At 47.7% G+C, this 23,057-nt stretch overlaps 1 protein-coding gene and 3 non-coding genes across 5 annotated transcripts in view; 2 read left to right on the top strand and 2 right to left on the bottom strand.

Moving 5' to 3' along the window:
* The window catches only part of PCMTD2 (protein-L-isoaspartate (D-aspartate) O-methyltransferase domain containing 2), a 50,192-nt gene extending 38,926 nt beyond the window's left edge, over positions 1–11,266 (bottom strand). Inside the window, exon 1 of one of the 2 annotated variants that reach the window (XM_060230609.1) lies at positions 11,166–11,266. The gene's annotated coding sequence lies outside the window, so the exon portion shown is untranslated. Of the gene's footprint in view, positions 1–11,082 lie in introns of both variants that reach the window. The other variant, XM_060230610.1, reaches the window with a different exon arrangement.
* Positions 2,026–2,190, bottom strand: LOC132567834 (U1 spliceosomal RNA). The gene has a single exon (XR_009555119.1). It is a non-coding gene; the product is annotated as a U1 spliceosomal RNA (small nuclear RNA).
* TRNAN-GUU (transfer RNA asparagine (anticodon GUU)) lies at positions 8,520–8,591 on the top strand. Its single transcript has one exon. It is a non-coding gene; the product is annotated as a tRNA-Asn (tRNA).
* TRNAN-GUU (transfer RNA asparagine (anticodon GUU)) lies at positions 8,659–8,727 on the top strand. The gene has a single exon. It is a non-coding gene; the product is annotated as a tRNA-Asn (tRNA).
* Positions 11,267–23,057: the final 11,791 nt, after the last annotated feature.

The raw sequence follows: 23,057 nt of genomic DNA, 5'->3' as shown, positions 1-23,057 counted from the left end.
GAAAAAAAGCTATATAAAAGTAACAACTGTTGATACAAGTCTTGGCTTGCTACTCTACATTTTGAAACAAACGATTTGTTATCAATATTATTGACAGAAAAACACCACACACTAGCAACGTTCCCTCTCAGCTGCAGAATCTTGTGAGCAAAAATTCTACTTTGTGAGCTACTGGCATTAAAGTTGTGAGGTGCTGCATAAATTATTATGCTCTGGGGTCATCCTCCCTGAGCTAAGACAAAAAATGTGTGAGCTGAAGGCTAAAAATCCCTGAGCTAGCTCACACTAACTTGGCTTAGAGGGAACACTGCACACTAGATGCCAGATTTTAACAACATTGGCAAAATTACAATAGAAGGTTGATGTTTCATCATCAGCAGCAATGGATCGTCTAGGTAACTATCCATTTCCTTCGCCTTCTTCAGGCTGCAGTACACTAGGTAAAGCCTTGAATTCAATAATGGAACACCCAGTACTTCCTTCGCATTTATATTTAGATACTCTCCAGCTTTTAAAATTGTTGTATAGACAGTTGCAGTTGCAGCCTCAGAGATCAACAGCCTTCCATTAGGCGTTACCCTTTGTCAGATTCAAAATGTCTCTGTACTAAGCTCTGTACAATGGTACCCACTCAGTTCAAGAGTCTGATTGTAGCCAGAGAATCCCTCCCACATCTTATCAGAGAATCTGAACTTGATACTCCCAGCAGTTCTGTCTGCACAAAATATTTAGCAACAGAGTTCTCCTGGGTTTATCTTGTTAGCAACCTTTAATTCTGATAACACAAAAGAATAAGGGAGTGAGTGTGGTTCTTTGAGCGTAAACAGTCAACCAGACAGAACAACTGCAGAAACTTTTTAAACTTTTATTGAGATTAGTTTCTGCAGTGAGCTAGAAAGAGTGAAAGGCAAGCATGAAAAAGTTAACCCTACGGTTAGTGAAAATAAATGCTAAAAATGACCAAAGTACCTAACGTTGCTTTTAAACAAGTAATAATTTTAAAACCAAATCAAGTTTTCAGCTGTTTGTCTCACTGCTTTTAGGAATAATCAAAAAGCCCAAGAACAAAGTAGGAGTCCAGTAGCACCTTTAAGACCAACGAAGTTTTATTCAGAATGTAAGCTTTTGTGTACTCTAAAGCATACTTCATCAGACGAGGATTCAGGTACAGTTAGCAGAGCTACATATAACTCGTAGGCAGCGGTTTAGAATGCAAAATGGTACAAATTTAAGATCCAATGACAGAATAGTAAAATTAACAAATTGAGCAAACCTTTAATCTGGGTAGCATGAGCGTGAGAACCCAATAAAACACTATCATGTCAAAATGTGAGAATGTCTGTTAATCACTCTATTCCCTTCTGAGAAAGAAATGCCCCCATTTTGGCCCTGGCTTATAAGAGCACATGAAAGCTTACATTCCGAATAAAACTTTGTTGGTCTTAAAGGTGCCACTTGACTTCTACTTTGTTCTACTGCTTCAGACCAACACTGGTTGCCCACTTGGATCTATCGAAAAGCCCAAGTTTCCCATCAAAAAAATCTTACCTATTCTTCTTCTGAGACTTCCATCTAGAGAAATCTGGTTTGCTCATCACAGGAGTGCATATTTATGGAGAAATACTGTTTCTTACCTTATCTCTAAATCTTGTCAATCATAATAATGTGATATTATTTAGATAACTGATTGGTTCATAAGAGATAAGCAACGTAAGTACTGACTAGATAGTGCAGTCATGTGATATCAAGAAGAAGATATTGGATTTATATCCCACCACCCTCCACTCCGAATCTCAGAGCGGCTCACAATCTCCTTTATTTTCTCCCCCCCCCACAACAGACACCCTGTGAGGTGGGTGGGGATGAGAGAGCTCTCACAGCAGCTGCCCTATCAAGGACAACCTCTGCCAGAGCTATGGCTGACCCAAGGCCATTCCAGAAGCTGCAAGTGGAGGAGTGGGGAATCAAACCTGGGGCATCAAACCGCACACTAAACCACTACACCAAACTGGCTCTCTTAAATTTTAGGGGAAAGCGTGCACGCAGTCCCCCACTACCACAAATTATGCAGTCGAGTTTCCTGAATTTGGGGAAATCGCAGGGGGTCAGCACACCTGCAGTGCAATGGATGAGCCTCACCCTGGGAAAACCACCTTCTTGATCACGGTGTCTCCTCTGCCAGGTAACTAGGTAACTGGTTCTTACTTAAACAAGAGCTAAGCAACATTTGAGCTAATCTGCAGGTACGTGGGAGATACATCTGGTAAAGCAAGATATGAATAACTGAATTGAGTTGGAAGGGATCTCCAGAGTCATCTAGTCCAACCCCCTCCACAATGCAGGGAACTCACAAGTACCTTTTCCCCAAACCCCCAGTGACCTCTGTCCCATGTCCAGAAGATGGCAAAAAACCTCCAGGATCCCTGGCCAAACAGGTCTGGAGGAAAATTGGATCCAGACCCCAAAGTGGCAAATAGCATTTCCCCAGGCATGTAAGAAAGGGCCATGAGAACTAAGTACTGATGCAATCCTTCCTGCCCTCCTTCCCATGATCTGCCTAAATTCACAGGATCCACATTTCTGTCAGATGCCATCTAGCCTGTTTAAAAACCTCCAAAGAAGGAGAACCCACCACCTCCCAAGGAAGCCTGTTCCACCGAGGAACCGCTCTGACTGTCAGGACGTTCTTCCTAATGTTCAGCCCAAAACTCTTAAATTCAACCCCTTCAACCCATATGAAGGCAAATTTCCACTTTTGGACTCTATTAAAAGCAATTAATGTAACTTTTTTTCTGTAACTGGTTCACCTAGTGGTCCAAGACGAAAGTCACCTGAAACAAACAAGAGGTCATGGACAGCTGAAAAATGCTTGAGCTCTTGAGCAGTTTGCAAACTCAGCAAGAAAAAGCTTAGTGATATCATAGCTACTGCTACATGACCGTTCACGATGTGGTCCATTTGGAAGAAACACACACTTCTGGCTCCAGTTTGCTATCTAGAGAATACAAAAGTTGGCAATCCCTGAACTGTATTCTATTGCATACACAGTAGGGACGGTAAGAGTCCCTTCTGTAAGAACAATGCAGTTACTATTACCCTGTGGAATTTTCCATTAAAACAGGAGGCTACCTGCCAAAATGACTAACTGGAGGGTATAATATTTTGGTCTTATAATGCAGGGGTCCCCAACTCCCGGGCCACGGACCAGTACCAGTCCGTGGCCTGTTAGCAACTGGGTCATGAGTTGAATAATTAGTTCATTATATATTAAAATGTAGTAGTAGTAATATCCTGCCCTCCACTCCAAATCTCAGAGTCAGAGCAGCTCACAATCTCCTTTACCTTCCTCCCCCCGCAACAGACACCCTGTGAGGTGGGTGGGGCTGAGAGAGCTCTCCCCAGAAGCTGCCCTTTCAAGGACAACTCAGCGAGAGCTACAGCGGACCTGAGGCCGTTCCAGCAGCTGCAAGCGGAGGAGTGGGGAACCAAACCCGGTTCTCCCAGATAAGAGTCCACACGCTTAACCACCACACCAAACTAATAGAAATAAAGTGCACAATTGTATCATCCTGAAATCATCACACACACACACACAAACCCCCGATCTGTGGAAAAATTGTCTTCCATGAACCCGGTCCCTGGTGCCAAAAAGGTTGGGGACCACTGCTATAATGAGAAGGCAAGAGTCTATGGAAAAGACAATAATGCTAGGAAAAGTGGAAGGCAGAAGGAAGAGAAGAAGACTCAACGTAAGACGGATGGTTTCCATCAAGGAAGTCACCATCTTTGGTTTGTAAGGCCTGAGCAAGGCTGTTAACAACAGGACGTTTTGGAGGACATCAGTTCATAGGGTTTCCATAAGCTACGTGACATCACTTAAGACAACGCTCGCTTATAGTATTCCCTCTCTGCATTTGCTCACACAAATTCTAATTCCAGAAGCCCAATGAAGATGTTTTTCACTTTCCCCAGGATTTTAGCCATGCTTATTTTATGCTTGTTGTGAAAAATTTTTTAAAAAGAGGTTTATTATTATTAGCCACAGCTTATTGTTGGAACTCTCTGTCTGGGGCAGTGGTGCTCTGTATTCCTGTGCTTGGGGGGGTGGCACAATGGAAGGGCTTCTAGTGTCCTGGCCCCACTGATGGACCTCCTGATGGCACCTGGGGTTTTTTTTGGCCACTGTGTGACACAGTGTTGGAATGGATGGGCCATTGGCCTGATCCAACATGGTTTCTCTTCTGTTCTTATGTGACACAGAGCGTTGGACTGGATGGGCCATTGGCCTGATCCAACAGGGCTTCTCTTATGTTCTTATGTGACTCAGAGTGTTGGACTGGATGGGCCATTGGCCTAATCCAACAGGGCTTCTCTTATGTTCTTATGTGACACAGAGCGTTGGACTGGATGGGCCATTGGCCTAATCCAACAGGGCTTCTCTTATGTTCTTATGTGACTCAGAGTGTTGGACTGGAGCGGCCATTGGCCTGATCCAACAGGGCTTCTCTTATGTTCTTATGTGACACAGAGTGTTGGACTGGAGGGGCCACTGGCCTGATCCAACATGGCTTCTCTTATGTTCTTATGTGACACAGAGCATAGGACTGGCTGGGCCATTGGCCTGATCCAACATGGCTTCTCTTATGTTCTTATGTAACACAGAGTGTTGGACTGGAGGGGCCACTGGCCTGATCCAACATGGCTTCTCTTATGTTCTTATGTGACACAGAGTGTTAGACTGGATGGGCCATTGGCCTGATCCAACATGGCTTCTCTTATGTTCTTATGTGACACAGAGCGTTGGACTGGATGGGCCATTGGCCTGATCCAACAGGGCTTCTCTTATGTTCTTCTGTGACACAGAGTGTTGGACTGGAGGTGCCATTGGTCTGATGCAACATGGCTTCTCTTATGTTCTTAAGTTTATTAATTTAGAAATAGAGGAAGTCTAACTACTGAAACTAGAAAGTATTTTAATTGTAGTAACTGGATTCTAACTGTATAAGACTTTATCTAGATTTATAAGGATGTATCAGGGCTTTAACTGATGAGAATAACGTGAATCTGCTATCTAACTGTTTTTGCTTTTCTATAAATAGCATAAGCATGCTGTCCTGGGAGAAAAACTGGAGTACAATACAACTTATCTGTTGTTTATGAAAAGGTACTGGGTCTCATAAATTGGGTCCTGGGAGCGCCATATTGTTTTGGGAAATTGTGGTTAGGAAAAGTGTTTATGAACTATAGAAAAGGGGAAAATCCCCCTGGAATGCTATTGCACATACTTTCATCTGCTGGAATTTCATACTATGGATCTGTAATTTAATGATCTTGGTTTTATTGTATTTTATAATATTGTCTCCCACCTTGCAAATAACAGTGCTTTCCTCAAATTAGCTGTTTTATTGCAACAGATTTTCAGAAACAGACTGGAACGGAAGATTGCTGAATTACAAGTTATTAGAATACTCAGGACCATAGAACCCCCAGGGCTTAACAGAAATATCCGGTTCTTGTCCCACTACACATGCTAATTCAGTCAATTCTCATTTATACCCAGAATTAAACTTTGTTGGTCTTAAAGATGACACTGGACTCAAACTTAGTTCTCACATCTATTTACTTCTTTTATTATCGGTATGCTAATTTGCTGCTATTCACAGGTCTTAGCAACTGCTTTAATCCAATTTTAGCTATTTTTATCGCAGTTATTTATGCATCTTGACTCTAATTAGCCCTTCCTAGCGACTAACGCCCCCTAAATTTAATGGTTGAGGAAATCTTGTTTCAATGTTTCTGAAAAAGCGGGCACACATACAAAAGCTTATACCCAGAATTAAACTTCGTTGATCTTAAAAATGCCACTGGCCTTAAGATTCACTGGTGTGAACTTTTACTTTTATCTTTTACTATATATATTAGAAATACAATCCAAAACAGATAGTATAAATGAAGACTTACAATCTTAATAATACTTTACATAGGTTATGGCGATATGATATTAAGCGTGTAACAATAGTCTAAAAATATTTCATCTTACTGATTTATCAAAATGCAGAATGGACTGTACTCGTATTGGTATGTATATTACTACTTTTCTATTTCCACTTCCCCCTCCCCCCCCCCTGAAAAACTAATAAAACTTTTATACCATAAAAAAAAAATTCAACTGAACTCAAACTTTGCTCTAGTTCTATCCTAAGGAAGTCTCCTCAGAATCTCACTCAATTCTGATCAATGGGGCTTACTCCCAGAAAAGCGCACTTAGGATTGAACTGTAAGGGTAGAAGATTTTCAGGGCTTTTTCTATTTTAATAGCAGGAGCTCCTTTGAATATTAGGCATGTAGCCAATCCTCCAAGAGCTTACAGGGCTCTTCTTACAGAGCCTACTGTAAGCTCCAGGAGGACTGGCTACATCAGGAGTGTGTGGCCTAATATGCAAAGGAGTTCCCGCTACAAAAAAGCCCTGCATATTTTAAATTCAAACTTCCAGGTGGGGCATTAAGCTAGAGAGTGAGGCTTTATTCCTTTATAATGGCTGTGGCATTGTCAACAGGAAACGTCAATATCCTTTTCATGTAATGACATCAGGGGCAAAGAGCTGATGGGGAATGACGCCATACGATGGCAGATCAAGGAGGGGAAAGGACAATTATTAATAATAATTTCTATGGCCCTTTTCTTTTAATGAGTCATCCTCAACCCCTCCCGTAGGCTGAAGACCAGGGGTGGAATTCTAGCAGGGGCTCCATTGCATATTAGGCCACACACCCTTGATGCAGCCAATCCTCCAAGAGCTTACAAAAAAGAGCCTTGTAAGCTCTTGGAGGATTGGCTACATCAGGGGTGTGTGGCCTAATATGCTAAGGAGCTCCAGCTAGAATTCCACCCCTGGTGAATGCTATGACATCAATAAAAAGAGACGTACAACTAGGATTTCGCTCCCATTTATGAGGCCCAGAGGAGAAACCCTATTGCCAGGGGGGTACTGTGAGACATTCATCCTTCTGCTATGGAGATGGGGCAGAGGGAAGATACAGGAGCCAATTCTGACCATGGGGCACCATGGCTCTTAGAATGCCCATCAGGGGTCCCCAACATCAACCACAGAGGAAGCACACAGGTGGGGAACAAGTGGACAAAATAGTAAAAAATTGCTGGGAAAGAAAAATCTGCAGATTTATACCCCGCCCTTCTCTCTGAATGAGAGTCTCAGAGAGGTTTACAATCTCCTTTCTCCACAACAGACACCCTGTGAGACAGGTGGGACTGAGAGAGCTCTCCCAGAAGCTGCCCTTTCAAGGACAACTTTGCCAGAGCTATGGCTGACCCAAGGCCATTCCAGCAGGTGCAAGTGGAGGAGTGGGGAATCAAAAACCCAGTTCTCCCAGATAAGAGTCTGCACACTAACCACTACATCAAACTGGCTTAGAGTCGGAGACAGACTAAAGCCAACACTGAGCTAACATTACAACAGACTCTTATTTATTGTACTTCGCACCTAATGACACAGACATCTTGCCCTGTTGTTTCAGTCCAGTCAAACGCAAACTAACAATCGCTAGGTCCCAACTTGTGATTCTTTTAATCTGCTAAAAAAACATTTCCATGATTTTGCATACTAATCCACTGCCCACTTTCTCTATATTTAGGACTGTTTGCCATTTCATCCTATTGTCTCATGAAGCGTGCTTCTAGCACAGGAAAGCTTACATTCTGAATAAAACTTTGTTGGTCTTAAAGGTGCCAATTGACTCCTGCTTTGTTCTATATATATTCAATGTTAAGGATCTTCCTTGTGGGCAGATGAAAAGATTAGGGATGGAAGGAATACCTGCAGCCAGTCATCCCTCTAAGCTGCAGAGTCTTGTGAGCAAAAATTCTACTTTGTGAGCTACTGGTATTAAAACTGTGAGCTGCTGGCATTAAAGTTGTGAGCTACTGCATATATTATTGTGCTCTGGAGCCATTTTTCCTGAGCTAAGACAAAAATGTGTGAGCTGGAGGCTAAAAATCTGTGAGCTAGCTCACGCTAACTCAGCTTAGAGGGAACACTGCTTGCTCAGCAGCTGCTGAAAAAGGGACATTATTGCTGGAGGGGGGTGGTGGTAAAATGTTGCATTGTTCATAATTGTGGAAACTGGGGGGAACAAGGAAGGCCCCACCACAACGGAGCAGAAGGAAGTATTGGGGTACCCTGTTACCCGTAAAGGCAGGAGACTCACTGCCCCCCCCACCCCATGTGTGATTTTAAGAAGTAAAACCAAACACATTTGCGATCATAAAAAGAGCGAGTGAGAGTTTCAACTTGCAGGGGCAAAAGCAGGGCACGAACCCATTGGTGTGTATGTGTGGGGGGGAACCACTGCATCATTTGGGGGAGGGACAGTGGCTCAGTGGTAGAAAATCTGCTTGGTAAGCAGAAGGTCCCAGGTTCAATCCCTGGCATCTCCAACTACAAAGGGCCCAGGCAAACAGGCGTAAGAAACCTCAGCTTGAGACCCTGGAGAGCAGGGGAGGGGTGGTGGCTCAGTGGTAGAGCATCTGCTTGTTAAGCAGACGGTCCCAGGTTCAATCCCTGGCATCTCCAACTACAAAGGGTCCAGGCAAACAGGCGTGAAAAACCTCAGCTTGAGACCCTGAAGAGCAGGGGAGGGACAGTGGCTCAGTGGTAGAGCATCTGCTTGTTAAGCAGACGGTCCCAGGTTCAATCCCTGGCATCTCTAACTAAAAAGGGTCCAGGCAAGTAGGTGTGAAAAACCTCTGCTTGAGACCCTGGAGAGCAGGGGAGGGAAGGTGACTCAGTGGTAGAGCATCTGCTTGGGAAGCAGAAGGTCCCAGGTTCAATCCCCGGCATCTCCAAAAAAGGTTCCATGCAAATAGGTGTGAAAAACCTCAGCTTGAGGCCCTGAAGAGCCGCTACCAGTCTGAGTAGACAATACTGACTTTGATGGACCGAGGGTCTGATTCAGTATAATGCAGCTTCATATGTTCATATTCTGAGGGGTTTCAAAGAGGTGGGGGCAGAAAGTAGGTCTGATACCTGCAAAAGGGATTCTGTTGCTGGCAGGGGGAGGAGTGAAGTTCTGCACTCATTTCTGCGGTGGGGGGGGGGAGAGTCTGGTCATCTGGTGGTGAGCAGAAGCTGTGCAGGTTGCCACCCTCCAGGTGGTGGCTGGAGATCACAGACAACAACTGATCTCCACACCACGAAAACCAGTTTCCCCTGGGGGGGAGGGAAGGGCTGTTTTGCAGGGTGGACCCCACAGCATAGTACCACTCTGGGGTTGCCAACCTCCAGATAGGGCCTGGAGATCTCTCAAAGTTACAAATGCTCTCTAGACCACAAAGGTCAGTCCCCCTGAAGCACATGGGCTGCTTTGGAGGGTGGACTCTCCGGCATTATTTCCCGCAGAGGGCTCTTACCTCCCCAAATCTCCAGAAACTTCCCAATCTGAAGCTGGCAACCTTGTACCCCCCAAGGCTCTACCCCCAAATCAGTGTTCCCTCTAAGCTGAGTTAGCGTGAGCTAGCTCACAGATTTTTAGCCTCCAGCTCACACATTTTTGTCTTAGCTCCGGAAGGATGGCCCCAGAGCACAATAATTTTATGCAGCAGCTCACAACTTTAATACCAGTGGTTCACAAAGGAGAATTTTTGCAGCTTAGAGGGAGGGGGAAAAAAAAAAAGGAAAGGTCCCCTGTGCAAGCACCAGTCATTTCTGACTCAGGGGTGACGTTGCTTTCACAACGTTTTCACGGTAGACTTTTTACGGGGTGGGTTGCCATTGCCTTCCCAGTCATCTACACTCCCCCCCCCCCCGCAGCAAGCTGGGGACTCATTTGACCGACCTTGGAAGGATGGAAGGCTGAGTCAACCTCGAGCTGGCTACCTGAAAACCCAGCTTCCACCAGGGATCGAACTCAGGTTGTGAGCAGAGCTTAGGACTGCTACTGCAGCTTTAACACTCTGCGCCATGGGGCTCTTTAGCTTAGAGGGAACATTGCCCCAAATCTTCCAGGAACCTCCCAACTCAGAGTAGCCCTATTCATTGACTGGAGACTGGGAAAGTGAGAGAGCGATTGCAGGGGGGCGTGGGGGGGGGAGTGAAACTATCACTCTTGCAGGGGCAGAGGAAAAACAAGGGGAAGTTTTGCACCCAGGGTCCCAAAGTCACCCCTGGGGTGCCCTTACCATGTGAGGGAGAAGGGGAAAGAAAGGAGACCCTGGAGTCCACATTTCCACAAGGGGGGGGGGCTCCCCTGAACGGGTTTTCCAACCCCCCGCCCCCGGGTTAGAAAAAGCAGGGGGAGGGAAGCAAAACATAGCTTTGCTTATGGGGGGGGGGGGTAGGGTTGCCAAGTCCAATTCAAGAAATATCTGGGGACTTTGAGGGTGCAGCCAGGAGCAAGTCTTGGCAAGCATGACTGAACTCCAAAGGGAGTTCTGGCCATCACATTTAAAGGGACCGCACACCTTTCAAATGCCTTCCCTCCACTGGAAATAATGAAGGATAGGGGCACCTTCTTTGGGGGCTCACAGAACTGGACCCCCTGGTCCAATCTTTTTGAAACTTGGGGGGTATTTTGGGGAGAGGCACTGGATGCTAGGCTGGACATTTGGTGCCTCTACCTCAAAAAACGGTCCCTCTGCAGCCCCAGATACCCGTGGATTAATTTTCCATTATCGCTCCCCATATGGAATAATGGAGTGCCCAGCAGACATTTCCCTCCCCCCCCCCCACGCTTCCTGATGACCCTGAAGCGGGGGGGGGGGAGGGCCTCCAAACCGGGAGATCCCCTGCCCCCACCTGGAGATTGGCAACCCGGGGGGGCTCCCCTGAATGGATTCTCCACCCCCCAGGCAGAATAGCAGGGGGGAAGCAAAAGGCAGCTTTGCTAATGGAGGGAGGGGGTGCAGAGAAAGGCCAAGAGAGAAGGTTGGGGGGGCTATTATGACGCGGGGGGCGGAGCTTGGAGGGGGCGGGGCTTCCCCTTCAGAATTGACGGGGGGAGACTGAAAGAGGGGGGGTCTCTCTGGGCGGGGTGGGGGGTTGAGAAGGGCACCCGGGGCGACCCTACCTGTCCTTGGCCGCCTCCTTCTTCTTCCTCCTTCTTCTTTTTCCTCCCCTCCCCCGCCGCGACCCACAGCTGTAAACACTCACCCAGCTGGAGAAACTCCCCCCCTCAGGGCAGCGCTACTGCGCAGGCGCGGCGGAGGCCGAGCGCCCGACGCGCGAGGAGAGAGGGGGGGTTCGCGCGTGCGCGCGGGGGAAGAGGGAGAACGTACTATTCCGGCAGAAAGGGGGGGGCGGGGAGTCGGCAGCAGTGGAAGGTACCATTGAGTAGAGGGGGGGGAGAAGGAAGGAAGGAAAGGTTCTTGCAGGGGAGAGCGGGTGGGAGAGGATGGTGTGGTGAGGCTGTGACCCAGGGGTGGCCAAACTGTGGCTGGGGGAGCCACGTGTGGCTCTTTCACACACATTGTGTGCAACGTTCCCTCTAGGCTGCAGTCTTGTGAGCAAGAATTCTCCTTTTGTGAGCTACTGGCATTCAGGTTGTGAGGTGCTGCATAAATTCTTGTGCTCTGGGATCATCCTTCCTGAGCTAAGGCAGAAATGTGTGAGCTAGCTCACACTAACTCAGCTTAGAGGGAACGTTGATTGTGTGCAGTGCTTCCTCTACGCTGTGAAGTTTTGTGAGCAAAAACTCTACTTTTGTGAGCGACTGGCATTAAAAGTTGTGACAAGCAATCTGGCTGCTGTGTAAATTAGCCTGGCGAAGTAAGGCACTGCTGGCCAAGTTAGAAACTTGCTTAATGTAAGAGCCACATTGAAGAAATGTCAGCTGTTTGAGAACCCCAAGACAGGGACGTCAGATGTTTGAGAGCCACAAGATGGGAGGGAAGGAATGAGGGAGGAAAACAGATGGGGAAGGGAGGGAGAGGTGGAAAGAAAGCAACTTTAACTTTAAATGCATTCTCCCAAGGCACCAACTGGCTTAGCTTGGAGAAGAAGACTACAGATTTATGCCCCATCCTTCTCTCTGAATCAGAGACTCCGAACAGCTTATAATCGCCTATTTTTTCTCCCCCCACAACAGACACCCTGTGAGGTGGGTGGGGCTGAGAGGGCTCTCACAGCAGCTGCCCTTTCAAGGACAGAGAGCGGCTCACAATCTCCTTTACCTTCCTCCCCACAACAGACACCCTGTGAGGTGACTGGGGCTGAGAGAGCTCTCACAGCAGCTGCCCTTTCAAGGACAACCTCTGCCAGAGCTATGGCTGACCCAAGGCCATTCCAGCAGCTGCAAGTGGAGGAGTGGGGAATCAAACCCGGTTCTCCGCACACTTAACCACTATAGCAAAATGGTGTACCAGTGATTTAAAGGAAGAAATGCCTTCTCCAAGACAGCTGACAGAGCACTGGGGGATTTGAGAGCCACTTTGGCTCTGGGGTCATCCTTCCTGAGCAAAGATAAAAATGTGTGAGCTGGAGGCTAAAAACCGGTGAGCTAGCTCACACTAACTCAGCTTAGAGGGAACGCTGATTGTGTGGCTCTCGAAGCCCCCACAGCCCACCGGTTAGCTTGGAGAAGGCATTTGGTTCTTTAAATCACTTCGCCAGGCCAAGCCAGCCAGCAGTTTGGAGAAGGCATTTAAAGTTGCTTTCTTCCCACCTCTCCCTCCCTCCTCCGATCTATTTGCCTTCCTTCCTTGCAGCTCTCAAGCATTCAACGTTCATAAATTAATAGACACTGAAGACAACACCGTCTGAGCAGCTGCAGAAGCAAATGGTTGTACTCACAACAAGATTTGTAATTTAAAAATGAGCCACTTTTAATAAAGCTGGTGGGTTTTTATATGCTTGAAATGGTTTGTTTGGCCATCCCAGATATAACCCAAACCGTTCATCCCCCCCGCCCCTTGTTATTATTCTACCCCTCATGTAGCCAATCCTTCTGGAGCTTTTATTTATTTATTTATTTTTTTTGAATTTTAAAAATTTTATTGAAACAAGAAGACACAAAAAAGTACAATAACTCACAAACAACGAAACACCAATAACATATAAACACATAAAACAAACAACACACCACCCTATACCATAGCTATCCTCTAACTACATCTACAACGACAACAACTACTACAAATACCCAATCACCCCCCACTGGGAGAAGGAAAGGATTAAACATATAGTTGAACAGTATTTATTACTCCATTATTACTCTTGCTTGATATAGTTACTCCATATCAAAGCCTCTGCTTTTAACCCAGTTATATACATGGTCCCACTCCTCCCGACATTTCTGCACATTTCCACTTCGTAGTCGGGTGGTCATAAAATCAGATTCCGCGGTTTCTAACAACTTAGTAATAAATTCCTCTCTATTAGGAGTTCTGTCTTCCTTCCAGTACTTGGCATATAGAATTCTAGCCGTTGTGACTATGTATAACAGTAGTTTCAACTTTGTCACCGGTAAGTTTTACCTACAAATATTTATAAGATACAGTTCCGGTACATGTTCCACTTGTATTTTCAAAATTTTTTTGATCCAGATATTTACTTGTGCCCAGTATTTTTTGGCCTTTTTACATTGCCACCATATGTGAAACAGGGATCCTTTAACTTCACTGCACTTCCAGCATTTATTGGAATAAGAAGGGTAGATTTTTGCCAGTCTATCTGGTGTAAGATACCATCTATATACCATTTTATACAAGTTTTCTTTAAGATCTGCAGGCTTTATTAGCTTTATCCTTCTGGAGCTTTTAGTAGGCTCTGTACGAAGAGCCCTGTAAGCTCTTGGAGGATTGGCTACACCGAGATATTTGGCCTAATATGCAAAGGAGTTCCTGCTACAATAAAAGCCCTGGCTATGACAAATCTTACTATTTAAGCTGAAGCTTGTCTCCGCGGGGGAACTAGAGGGTAAAACAGGCTTGGCCACCCAAACCCCCAAAGAGGATATTGTCATCATTTTTTTTTAAAGGCCCAAAGTGGACGGGCAAACAAAAACAGAGGTCTGGTAACCCTAGGGACAATGTCACAGAGGCCATCCTCCAAAGCAGCAGGACCAGATCAACATGATTTTTTTTTGGGGGGGGGCAAAATTAAAAAAATGACACCCCCTTATGGGACATTCTATCTTATGGTCCCATAGAATACAATGGACTCCATACCCAATTTGGCGCCCCCCTTCTGTCGGCGCCCTGGACAAGCACCCCCCACTAGATCCAGCTCTGCAAAACAGCTATTTTCTCCGGGAAATCTGCTGTCTGGCGTATGAATGGGAAATCTCCAGGAACCTTCCCTTGAAGCGTTCAGCTTTAATACTGCCCTCTGCCTGTGTTCCTTAGCGCTTCTGACTCCTGAAAAGGGTTGCCAATCTGCAGGCGGAGTGTGAGGATCTTCCAAAATGACAACTAGGGTTGCCAAATCCAATTCAAGAAATATCTGGGGACTTTGGGGGTGGAGCCAGGAGACATTGGGGGTGGAGCCAGGAGCAAGCTTGCGACAAGCTTCATTGAACTCCAAAGGGAGTGCTGGCCATCACGTTTAAAGGGACCGCACTCCTTTCAAATGCCTTCCCTCCGTTGGAAATAATGGAGAGGGGCACCTTTTGGGGGGCCTCATAAAATTGAACCCCCTGATCCAATCTTCTTGAAACTTGGAAGGCATTTTGGGGAGAGGTACTGGATGCTATGTGGAAAATTTGGTGCCTCTATCTCAAAACGCAGCCCCCCCACCCCGAGCCTCAGATACCAGCGGATCAATACTCCATAATACCCTATGGGAATCGGTCTCCATAGGGAACAATGGAGACCCCAGCAGTCAGTTCCACGCCCCCCCCTGCTTTCTGATGACCCTGAAGCGGGGGGAGGGCCTCCAAACAGGGGGATCCCCTGCCTCCACCTGGGAGATTGGCAACCCACTGATCTCCAGATGCCAGCGAGCAGTTCCCCTGGAGAACAAGAGCTTCTTTGAAGGGTGGACTCTGTGGCATTATATCCCACTGAAATCCCGCCCCTCTCCAGGCTGAAGTTGGCAACACTGCGTCCTAAAGCAGAAGCCGCCCTCCACCCCAGGTTACCACCGTACGTGCATTGATTTATTTATGCAGAGTTACACATACAGAAATAGCCGCGCCACAGGCAGGAAATGCGGCGGGTCGGCCCCCCCCCCTTGATTGCACGTCTATGACGTAAAGCACGCCTGTTGAATAGCTGCCTGTCATGCAGCTGTCGAGCACAGAGGCTCTTCCCGGATTGTTTGTTTTGCACGCAATCAGCTCCGCCCTTCCTGCGCTGCTCGCCTCTCTTCGTTTCCGGAAACCGCTCTTGCTCAACCTCTCGCCGACCGAAAGGCGACCTGTTACGTGGCCAAAGGGACCGTTCCGTTTGTTGTTCCTGTCGAGGTCTGACTTTTTTCGGGCCACCAGGTGTCGCTCTTGGCCAGGTGACCGAGAGTTAAAAAAAAAAAGTTTTGAGTCCCGGTGGAGCCTTTAAGACCAACAAAGTTTTATTAAAGGTTTAAGCCAGGGGTGGCCAAATTCACTTAACATAAGAGCCACACAGAATAAATGTCAGATGTTTGAGAGCAAGGCATGGATATCACATGTTCAAACTGGGAGAGCCAGTTTGGTGTAGTGGTTAAGTGTGCCCACTCTTCTCCGGGAGAACCGGATTTGATTCTCCATTCCTCCACTTGCACCTGCTGGAATGGCCTTGGGTCAGCCATAGCTCTGGCAGAGGTTGTCCTTGAAAGGGCAGCTGCTGTGAGAGCTCTCTCAGCCCCACCCACCTCACAGGGTGTCTGTCGTGGGGGAGGAAGATAAAGGAGATTGTGAGCCGCTCTGAGACTCTGGGAGGGAAGGAGGATGGAAGGAAGGAAGATGGGGAGGGGGGAGGGAGAGGTGGAAAGAAAGCAACTAACTTTAAATGCATTCTCCAACTGTTGGTGGGTTAAAGTGCTGAAATTCTGATTTCTAAAAGTGATGCTACCAGCTCTGCGCATCTGGTGGAAGCTAAGGAGATTGAGTAGAGTAGAGCCCCGTGGTGCAGAGTGGTAAAGCTGCAGTACTGCAGTCTGAACTCTGCTCACGACCTGAGTCCGATCCCTGCGGAAGCTAGGTTCAGGTAGCTGGCTCCAGGTTGACTCAGCCTTCCGTCCTTCTGAGGTTGGTCAAAGGAGTCCCCAGTTTGTTGGGGGGAAAGTGTAGAGGACTGGGGAAGGCAATGGCAAACCACTCCGTAAAAAGTCTGCCATAAAAACATTGTGAAAGCAACCTCACCCCAGAGTTGGAAATAGGGTTGCCAATCCCCAGGTGGGGGCAGGGGATCCCCCGTATTGGAGGCCCTCCCCCCGCTTCAGGGTCATTCGGGGAGGGACGGTGGCTCAGTGGTAGAGCATCTGCTTGGGAAGTAGAAGGTCCCAGGTTCAATCCCCGGCATCTCCAAAAAAGGGTCCAGGCAAATAGGTGAAAAACCTCAGCTTGAGACCCTGGAGAGCTGCTGCCAGTCTGAGAAGACAATACTGACTTTGATGGACCAAGGGTCTGATTCAGTATAAGGCAGCTTCATATGTTCATAATCTGAAAGTGGGGGGAGGGGAGGGAAATGTCTGCTGGGATATCTATTATTCCTTATGGAGACTTATTCCCATAGAAAATAATAGATAATTGATCCGCGGGTATCTGGGGCGGCTGTTGTTTCAGGTAGATGCACCAAATATTCAGCATAGCATCCAGTGCCTCTCCCCAAAATGGCACCCAAGTTTCAAAAAGATTGGACCAGGGGGTCCAATTCTATGAGCCCCCAAAGAAGGTGCCCCTATCCATTATTTCCTATGAAAGGAAGGCATTTAAAAGTCGTGCAGTCTCTTTAAATGTGATGGCCAGAACTCCCTTTGGAGTTCAATCGTGCTCCTCACACTCTTGCTCCTGGCTCCACCCCCCAATGTCTCCTGGCTCCACCCCCAAAGTCCCCAGATATTTCTTGAATTGGACTTAGCAACCCTAGTCAGAAACGACTGGTGCTTGCGCAGGGGACTACCTTTACCTTTTTAAAAAGGAGATTGAGCCGGCAAAACTCGCTCCGGGTGACAGAGTCCTTTCGAGGATCTGACTGAGCTTTTTGCGACATGGAATTTCCAGACTTGGGTGAACATTGCAGTGGGAAAACTTGCAAGCGACTGGAAAGGCTTTGAAGCACTTCAGACACCCCCTCTTTGACAAAGAGATTTTGAAACGGTGTGGCAAAACATCAGCCGGCGCGTCAGAGGCGCTTTTGGTGGAGTCTTCTGTGAAGAAAAGACCTATGCAATGAACTTTCGGTACTTCTCAACTGCATTGTATTGATAGACAAGCGCCTTTTTTCACTTTGCACTTTAATGGAAATAATTCTCAGTCAAGGCGTCAACATTTGCTCAGTAGCCTTGGACTTGTTGTCATGAATGCATCCTTACCCAGCGTTATGAATGGTGCGTTATCACCTTGTTTATATTTGATAGAATTGATAGGAGTCGTTGTCGTTCGTATATCGGGGTTTTCCTGCTTGCAGTCCCCCGGTGGGGGCAGGGGATTCCCCGGTTTGGAGGCCCTCCCCCCCCGCTTCAGGGTCGTCAGAAAGCGGGGGGAGGGGAGGGAAATGTCTGCTGGGAACTCTATTATTCCCTATGGAGACTCATTCCCACAGGAAATGATGGAGAATTGATCTGCGGGTATCTGGGGCTCGGGGGGGGGAGTTTGCTATTTTTGGAGGCAGAGGCACCAAATAGTCCGTATAGCATCCAGTGCCTCTCCCCAAAAATACCCCACAATTTTCAAAACGATTGGACCAGGGGGTCCAATTCCTGACTCCACCCCCAAAGTCTCCAGATTTTTTTTTTAATTGGATGTGGCAACCCCAGTGCTCCCCCTTTTGTTACTTCAGAGTACTGCCTTGCTCTGCGGCTGCCTCGCGGTCGCCTCTTTTGTCCTCCTGGGCAGGGCCGGATCTAGGGTTACCAATCTCCAGGTGGGGGCAGGGGATCCCCCTGTTTGGAGGCCCTCCCCCCGCTTCAGGGTCGTCAGAAAGCGGGGGGAGGGGAGGGAAATGTCTTCTGGGAACTCTGTTATTCCCTATGGAAATTTATTCCTATAGTAAATCATGGAGAGTTGATCTGGGGCTCTGGGGGGGGCTATGTTTTGGGGTAGAGGCACCAAATTTTCAGTATAGCATCTAGTGCCCCTCCCCAAAATACCCCCCAAGTTTCAAAAAGATTGGATCAGGGGGTCCAATTCTATGAGCCCCCAAAGAAGGTGCCCCTATCCTTCATTATTTCCTATGGAAGGAAGGCATTGAAAAGGTGTGCCGTCCCTTTAAATGTGAGGGCCAGAACTCCCTTTGGAGTTCAATTATGCTTGTCACAGCCTTGATCTTGGCTCCACCCCTAATGTCTCCTGGCTCCACCCCCAAAGTCTCCTGGCTCCACCCCAAAGTCCCCAGATATTTCTTGAATTGGGGGGGGCAGAGGGGGTGTGCCTGCCCCGGGCACCACCGAAGGGGGGGGGGTGCTAAATTGGGGATGGAGTCCGTTCTGTTCTATGGGCCCATAAGATAGAATGGGCCCATAAGGGGGCGCCAATTTTTTAATTTTGACCCCGCCCCCCTCAAAACACATGTAGATCCGGTCCTGCTCTTGGGTCCTGGGCGGGCGGGGGTGGTGTGGCGCCCCTGCCTCATTCCACCATCCGGTTGCTAGCAGGCCACGGACTGGTACCAGTCCACAACCTGGTGGTCGGGGACCCCTGCTCTAGGCTGATCCTAGGGTAGCCAAGACCAACTCAAAAAGTATCTGGGGTCTTTGGGAGTGGAGCCAGGAGACTTTGAAGGTGGAGCCAGGGGCAAGGAACAAACATAGCTGAACTCCAAAGGGAGTTTTGGCCATCACATTTAAAGGGACTGCACACCTTTTAAATGCCTTCCCTCCTTTGGAAATAATGAAGGATAGGGGCACCTTCTTTTGGGACTCGTAGAATTGGACCCCCATGTCCAATCCTTTTGAAACTTGGAGGGTATTTTGAGGAGAGGTACCAAATGCTGCAAATGTAGTGACTATCTCAAAAAAGAGCCCCCCCCTCCCGCTGAGCCCCAGATACCTATGGATCAATTTTCTATTATACCCTATGGGAATTGGTCACCATAGGGAATAATGAAGTGCCCAGCAGACATTTCCCTCCCCCGCTGAAGCGGGTGGAGGGCCTCCAAACCGGGGGATCCAGCAGTTGGGGAAGCAAGAAAAAATACCAGAGAAATGGGATTGGATTGTAAAAGTTACGACATGGAGTGAAATGGACAAGTTAACAAGAACCTTAAGAGACTATGATCTATTTTTTAATTTATTTTATTTATCTATGATTTATATCCCGCCCTTTCCACCAAGGTGGCTCATCTAGAAGTATTCAAGATGGAGTGGAAGAAGTTTAGAAGATACGTAGAGAAAGAGTGGAAAATAAAAGGGCATTGGACAATTTTTGATAATGACTAAGTATAAGAGGGAGGAGGATATGAATTTTGGTTCTTATTAATTAAGGGTACCTTTAATAATAATGTTTTAAGTATAGCACACCGGCAGGGGTCAAATAACGGCGGTAGGGGTAGGTAGAAAGTAATATATGGGATAGAGGAAAAAGTAGTTATTAAGGATGTAAGAAATTGATTATATTACCATATGTTACTAATAAAAATTGTTCGAAATCAAACCGGGGGATCCAAAGCCAGATCCGAGAATCTACATCCTCTCCCTTCCCTCCTCTGCCCTTAGTCCCATAACGAGGGGAGAACGAGGCCCTTACCTTCTATGACCTGAGCCGGGAGCACCGCCGGGAGCCATGAACCCCAAAGCAGCAAGAGCAAGTTCCAAGGCCGCTGGGAATGGCTGGAGAAAATTGGGGGGTGGGGGGTGGGAAGAAGGCAAGAGAGCTCGTTGAAGCACTATGTGAAACAGAGAACAGCGCAACTCTGTCGCGTTCTTCTGATGCCTGGCTGCATGACATCATTCTGCTCATCTGTTCACCAGAAAGAAGAAGAAGAAGATATTAGATTTATATCCCGCCCTCCACTCCGAAGAGTCTCAGAGCGGCTCACAATCTCCTTTCCCTTCCTCCCCCACAACAGACACCCTGTGAGGTGGGTGGGGCTGGAGAGGGCTCTCCCAGCAGCTGCCCTTTCAAGGACAGAGAGCGGCCTACAATCTCCTTTCCCTTCCTCCCCCACAACAGACACCCTGTGAGGTGGGTGGGGCTGGAAAGGGCTCTCCCAGCAGCTGCCCTTTCAAGGACAGAGAGCGGCCTACAATCTCCTTTCCCTTCCTCCCCCACAACAGACACCCTGTGAGGTGGGTGGGGCTGGAGAGGGCTCTCCCAGCAGCTGCCCTTTCAAGGACAATCTCTGCCAGAGCTATGGCTGACCCAAGGCCATTCCAGCAGGTGGAAGTGGAAGAGTGGGGAATCAAACCCGGTTCTCCCAGATAAGAGTCCGCACACTTCACCACTACACCAAACTGGCTCTCCGAAAGACTGGAACGTTGCACTCTGTTTGAATATCGACCTTTTTTTCACCACAGCCCGGATCTTCTCAGTTCAAGAAATCTCATGCTTAAAGACTTAAGTACTATGGATACGGGTGTGGTCAGTGTTCTGTCACTTTACATTGTGATTTACTTCGCTTTTGATACGTTTAGTTGTGTTTTGTAAATTACACTTAAATTTCTTTGCTGTTGAAGCTGGTTTTCGTGGAGGTTTTTGTACCTTTACCCTGCCCGACCTGGGGATTGGCAACCCTAGCTGATCCTGCATTGACCCGGGGGTTGGACTAAATGGCCTCTACGGCCCCTTCCATGATTTTAAGATTCTATATTGTCACTGCTGAGCACTCCCTCCCCTCACCGAACTCTAGGGTTGCCAAGTCCAATTCAAGAAATATCTGGGGACTTTGGGGGTGGAGCCAAGAGACATTGGGGGTGGAGTCATGAGCAAGGTTGGAACAAGTACGATTGAACTCCAAAAGGAGCTCTGGCCATCACATTGAAAGGGACCGCACACCTTTTCAATGCCTTTCCTCCATTAGAAATAGTGAAGGATAGGGGCACCTTCTTTGGGAGCTCACAGAATTGGGCCCCCTGGTCCAATCCTTTTGAAACTTGGAGGGTGTTTTGAGGAAAGGCATCAGATGCTATGCTGCAAATGTGGTGCCTCTACCTCAAAAAACAGCCCCCCCCAGAGTCCCAGATACCTGCAGATCAATTCCCCATTATTCCCTATGGGAATCTTCTCCATAGGGAGTAATAGAGTACCCAGTAGACATCCCCCCCCCTGTTTTCTAAAGCGGGGGGAGGACCTCCAAACCAGGGAATCCCCTGCCCCCTCCCTCTCTCTTTCTCTGTCTCTCTCACACACACACACACACACACTTACTGGGTCTGGTTCCTCCACAACTTTACTTGCTCTGAAAACAAAAGCAAAACAAAGGAGGGGTCTGTGCTCTGACGAAGCTGCTGCTGACCCTTCCCCATGAAGCGCTTCCTGTTTCCTGCTCAGCCTTAAAGGCACACATTTTAAAAACGGACCTGTTTGGAGGTTTCTAAACCTGCCGGAGCTCTAGAGGTACATGGTGACTGTGGGGGCGGGGCTTCCCCCCACTGGCCAGCTGGCTGGGGGCGGAAGGAAGCCTGTAAAATCGGGGGATCCCCCACTGGGACCTGGAGATTGGGAAGCCTACTGAACTCTGTCCTCCCTTGGCTGCAACCCCAAATCTTCAGGACTTGCTTAAGCCAGAGCTAGCAACCCTGAGATCTTTCATTTGTTCAGCATGGGGGGTGGGAGGGTTAAAAGCAATGGAGAAAGATTTGTATGGGTGAGTCTGGGTTGCCAATTCTGGATTGGCTGCGATTAGAAGGAGGAACTTGAAGAGGGCAGGGTTTGGGGAGGAAAGGGATTGTAGCAGGGTGTAATACCCTAGGACAGGGGTGTCAAACATACAGTTCAGGGGTCGAATCAGGCCACAGGAGGCTCCTATCAGGCTCCCGAGCAACTGGCTGTTATCTGCTTCTTTCTCCCCATATCTTGCTTCCTCCTGCATCACAGCTTGCTTTGCAAGGCTTGCTCCATCGTACAGGAGCTTCAGAGCAAAGCCTCTATTTCCTCAATTGGCTGAGGCTCCTCCCTTGGGGAGGAAGGGGGGAGGAATAGCTTGCTTTGCCAGGCTTTCTTAATTGCACAGCACAGCTACTGAGCCAAGCCTCTCTTCCTTCTATTGGCTGAGGCTCCCCCTCATCCCCTGGGGAAGGAAGGAAAGAGCCAGAGCTTCCTTTGCCCAGCTCCCTGGATCCCATGGGAGAAATACAAAGAAAGCACCTTTAAGACCAATGAGTGCTAATGTTTTAAGCCTGTATTAAGTTATGTGTGTGTGTGTGTGTGTTCTTTATGAAATTTATATCTCTGCTACCTAGTCTTTAATAGGTACACACATGGCTCAGCCCAACCCAACATGGCCCGGCCCAACAAGGTGTCATTTATGTCAGATCTGGCCCTCACAACAAATGAGTTCGACACCCCTGCCCTAGAATCCACTCTCCCAAACAGCCATTTTCTCTGTCACAGTCTCCTTAGCAACTGGTCAGGAAAGTTAAAATTCCTTGTAGTCCCACAGAGACAGACTCATTCAGAATGCTCAGAAAATCACTTTCAAGAGGCGTCTTGCTATAAGAGAGGAAATGGCATCCCTGGTTGCCAGGCTTTTTTGGGAGGTGGGGGGGGGTGGAGCCTGAGGAGCAAGACCGCCACAGCCTTCCATGCCACTCTAAGAATTCCATTTATCTCTATGGTGAAGACCACAGAGAATAGTCCGATCTTGTCAGATCTCAGAAGCTAAGCAGGGTTAAGAACATAGGATGAGCCCCGATGGATCAGACAATGGTCTATCTAGTCCGGATTAGACAGATTTATGTAGAATAAGTCTATCAATGGCTACTTGTCATGGTGACTGAGGGGAACCTCCACACACAGAGGCACCAATCTTC

This window comes from Heteronotia binoei, chromosome 2 (assembly GCF_032191835.1).
Source record: "Heteronotia binoei isolate CCM8104 ecotype False Entrance Well chromosome 2, APGP_CSIRO_Hbin_v1, whole genome shotgun sequence".
In the NCBI taxonomy this organism is placed as follows: Eukaryota; Metazoa; Chordata; class Lepidosauria; order Squamata; family Gekkonidae; genus Heteronotia; species Heteronotia binoei.
This window is presented reverse-complemented; position numbering and strand designations above follow the sequence as displayed.